Source organism: Choloepus didactylus, chromosome 19, assembly GCF_015220235.1.
Source record: "Choloepus didactylus isolate mChoDid1 chromosome 19, mChoDid1.pri, whole genome shotgun sequence".
NCBI classification, from domain to species: domain Eukaryota; kingdom Metazoa; phylum Chordata; class Mammalia; order Pilosa; family Megalonychidae; genus Choloepus; species Choloepus didactylus.
The window spans coordinates 38829341-38834193 of NC_051325.1; positions in this window are offsets into that span (position 1 = coordinate 38829341).

Sequence of the window (4853 nt, forward strand, 5' to 3'; positions counted from 1 at the left end):
AGGAACGATCTCGTGAAACATGACAACATGGATGAACCTTGAAGACATAATGCTGAGTGAAATAAGCCAGGCACAAAAAGAGAAATATTATATGCTACCACTAATGTGAACTTTGAAAAATGTAAAACAAATGGTTTATAATGTAGAATGTAGGGGAACTAGCAGTAGAGAGCAATTAAGGAAGGGGGAACAATAATCCAAGAAGAACAGATAAGCTATTTAATGTTCTGGGGATGCCCAGAAATGACTATGGTCTGTTAATTTCTGATGGATATAGTAGGAACAAGTTCACAGAAATGTTGCTATATTATGTAACTTTCTTGGGGTAAAGTAGGAACATGTTGGAAGTTATGCAGTTATCTTAGGTTAGTTGTCTTTTTCTTACTCCCTTGTTATGGTCTCTTTGAAATGTTCTTTTATTGTATGTTTGTTTTTCTTTTTAACTTTTTTTTTGATACAGTTGATTTAAAAAAGAAGGGAAAGTTAAAAAAAAAAAAAAAGAAAAACAAGGAAAAAAAAAAAAGACGTAGTGCCCCCTTGAGGAGCCTGTGGAGAATGCAGGGGTATTCGCCTACCCCACCTCCATGGTTGCTAACATGACCACAGACATAGGGGACTGGTGATTTGATGGGTTGAGCCCTCTACCATAAGTTTTACCCTTGGGAAGACGGTTGCTGCAAAGGAGAGGCTAGGCCTCCCTATATTTGTGCCTAAGAGTCTCCTCCTGAATGCCTCTTTGTTGCTCAGATGTGGCCCTCTCTCTCTGGCTAAGCCAACTTGAAAGGTGAAATCACTGCCCTCCCCGCTACGTGGGATCAAACACCCAGGGGAGTGAATCTCCCTGGCAATGTGGAATATGACTCCCGGGGAGGAATGTAGACCCGGCATCGTGGGACGGAGAACATCTTCTTGACCAAAAGGGGGATGTGAAAGGAAATGAAATAAGCTTCAGTGGCAGAGAGATTCCAAAACGAGCCGAGAGATCACTCTGGTGGGCACTCTTACGCACACTTTAGACAACCCTTTTTAGGTTCTAAAGAATTGGGGTAGCTGGTGGTGGATACCTGAAACTATCAAACTACAACCCAGAACCCATGAATCTCGAAGACAGTTGTATAAAAATGTAGCTTATGAGGGGTGACAATGGGATTGGGAAAGCCATAACGACCAAACTCCACTTTGTCTAGTTTATTGATGGACGTGTAGAAAAGTAGGGGAAGGAAACAAACAGACAAAGGTACCCAGTGTTCTTTTTTACTTCAATTGCTCTTTTTCACTCTAATTATTATTCTTGTTATTTTTGTGTGTGTGCTAATGTAGGTGTCAGGGATTGATTTAGGTGATGAATGTACAACTATGTAATGGTACTGTAAACAATTGAAAGTACAATTTGTTTTGTATGACTGCGTGGTATGTGAATATATCTCAATAAAATGATGATTAAAAAAAAAAAAAAAGAAAGAAACAATGTGAGCCACTGCCACATTGACAACTATCTGGAGGTTAAGGATATAGTCCCTCCTTAAGGGCAGGCCTTGAAGGAAGAATGGAGCAGCAGGGTGTTTGTTGCTCTTAATCCTGTCTTTGGGGCTGGAATTTGCTCCCCCTGTTCCATCTCCTTGCAGAGAGGGAACGTGTTGACTTGGGGGAGGTCCCCCAAGTAACTCGTCATCTCCTGAGCTCTCTCTTCCCTCAACTTGGAATGGACCTTTGGTGAATATGAAAGGAAACAGTTATAGTATCAGAAAAGATTTATTAGAAAATTCTTATCCGGAACTGGTAGGATAGCATGTGATTCATTAAAACTGACTGAAGGAAATAAAAAAAAAAAAAAAAAAAAAAAGTACATGGCCTTTTCTGGGGTACATAACAGCTTCAAACCAGTACAAGATGTAATTCACAGACCAGACAGTTTACCCATTTAAGGTATAAAAGTCAGTGGCTTTTAGTATATTCGCATGATTGCGCAACCACCACCACAATCTAATTCCAGAACATTCTCACCCTTCCCCCCAAAAAAAAGCCCTGTACATTAGCCATTACCTTCTAATCCCCATCTCTTCCAGTCCTAGGCAATCTTTAATAAACTTTCTGTCTCTCTAGATTTGCTGGTTCTTTTCATTTCATATAAATAAAATCATACAGTATATGGCCTTTTGACGCTGGCTTCTTTCACTTAACTTCATCAATGTTGTAGCATGTATCAGTACTTCATGCCTTTTTATGGATGAATAATATTCCATTGCATGGATATACCACATTGTTATGAACATTCATGTACAAGTTGTGTGAACGTATGTTTTCAATTCTCTTGGGTATATAAACAGGAGTGGAATTGCTGGGTCATGTGGTAACTCCGTTTAACCTTTTCAGGAACTGCCAGACTGTTTTCTAAAGTGGCTGCACCATTTTACATTCCCACCAACAATGCGTGAAGATTCCAGTTTCTCCACATCCTTGCCAATGTTTGTTATTTTCTGTTTTTATTTGTTTTCTTTTAATTATTGCTATGCAAGTGGGTGTGAGGTGCTTTCTCGTTGTGGATTTTTAAAAAAATTATTGTGGTAGCATATATACAGTCTAACACTTCCCATTTTAACTACTTTCAAGTATATATCATTGTAGATTTGATTTGCGTTTCCCTGATGGCTAATGATGTTTAGCATCTTTTCATGTGCTTATTGGCCATTTGTATACCTTCTTTGGAGAAATGTCTATTTAGGACCTTTGCCATTTTTAAATAATGTTGTCTTTTTACTATTGAGTGTAAGAGTTCTTTGTGTATTTTGGAAACTAGATCCTTATGAGATACATGATTTGCAAATATTTTCTCATTCATTGGGTTGTCATTTCAATTTCTTGATGGCATCCTTGAAAGCACAAAAGTTTTTAATTTTGATGAAGTTCGGTGTATCTTTTTTCTTTGTTTTTTTTTGTGCTAAATCCAAGGTTGTGAAGATTTACCTGTGTTCTTCAAAAAGTTTTATACTTTTAGCATTTACATTTAAGTCTTTGATTTATTTTGAAATAATTTTGTATATGGTGTGAGGTAGGGGTCCAGCTTCATTCTTTTGCATGTAGCTATCCAGTTGTCTGAGCAACATTTGATGAACAAACTATTCTTTCTTCACTGAATGATCTTGGCAGGCAATGTATTAAAAATTTTTTTCTCTGTATAATATACATATAGTAAAGTGCATAAATCTTAAACATACAGCTGGATGAATTTTTACAAAAGGAACACCCCTGTGTAACCACTGCTCAAATCAATTCATAGAGCATTTACTGCACTCCAGAAGCCTCTCTTGGGCCCGCTTCCAGTCATTACTCTTTCTCAAAGGATCACTTCTGTCATCATGGATTAGTTTTATCTGTTTTGAACTTTCTGTGGTTGAAAATATATTTTTGAAATTATTCTGTATATTCTGTCTGGCGTATTTGGAATTTGGAATTGGTAGCCTATTGGGGATCGTGGATGGGGGCAAGGGGCGGACTTCTCTCTGTCAGCTCAGGCTGACATCTTGGCTGGAATTCTGGCTCCGGCACTCTGTAGTTCTGCATATCCAGAGTCCAAGGTTCCAGGACACATTGATTCTGTTTCTAAAATTCAGTGGAATCACCAGGACCTCTATGAGGTGACAGACAGGAGAGCCTGGAAAAGTCCTGACACAGCCCCCAAACCTGTATCAGGCAGACTGAATGCCACCCTCGTTGGAATGGGACATGGGTGGGGGACACTTCTCCCCTCTGTGCTCAGAGTGAGAAGTTGACTTCCTGTGAATCTTGAATCTCAGAGAATGTGGTTCCTAATTGGTCTATATTTCCTCCACTTTCTTCCTCTTCAGCCAAAGTGTGTCTTTATTCCTATGGTTCCAGGTCTCGTTTTCTTCACTGTGACTTTCCCAAGGGACTACAAGGTCTGCCCTGGCCCTCAGAGAGATGGGGATAGAGGCAGAAGAGAAAGAGATGGCGTGCAGGTGCTGGAAAGTGATATCTCACTCTTTTGGCTTCTCTTTTTGACCTGATTTCTGCCCCTGCTTACCTGTGAGACTTGGCCAGTGCTTCCTCCTCTCTGAGCCTCAGTTTCCCTGTCTGTATAAAGAGGGTTGGGCTAAGTAGTCCCATAAGGTATTCTGTGGTTCCTCCTCTCTGAGTCTCCTTACTCTCTGTTCCTGAGTGTGTGAGCCTTTTTCTGGGTGTATCAGACTTTCTCTGACTCAGTTTCTCCCCGAGTGCCTCAGTTTTGCCAAATTTCTCACTGTGTTGTCCCTGCCTCTGTCTGAATCCCAGCCTCCCTGGTCTCCCTGCAGAGTGTCTCTCTCCGCCTTTGTGATCTCCTGACAATGGGAGGTAAAAATAGCCCCAGGGCCGTGCTGGTGGAGATAAAAGGGAATTTGCCTTTTGTGTCCTCTGGCCAGGCTGGGGGGGCTGTGACACGTGGAGATTGCTGACATAGCTCTCCTCTGCTGACCTTGACAGCGGCAATAAAAGGGGTAGCACAGCTCCCAGTCCTTACCGTGGTGCTGAGGTGGGTGATCAGGGCTGGGGAGGGAGCTGAAGGGAAGGCAGGCAGGCAGGTGGGTGAGGGTGCCCCTGGGTGGGCATGGGTCTCTCCATATCTGTGGGAGAGGACGCTCTGGTTGTTTGAGGGTGTGTGTATTGGGGGCTCACGCAGGGAGGCTGGGGTGAGGGAACCCCAGGAAGTTACCTAGCATTAGATCTAGGGGGATCATGTTCTGTTTTGGGGTCTCTGGTCCCTCTCAGTCTCCGCCACCCTCCCCCTGCCGTTTTCCAGTGCCTGCCGCCTTGGTCTGCCTTGAACCTCCAAACTTTCTAGTTCTTCGTCCTCAACC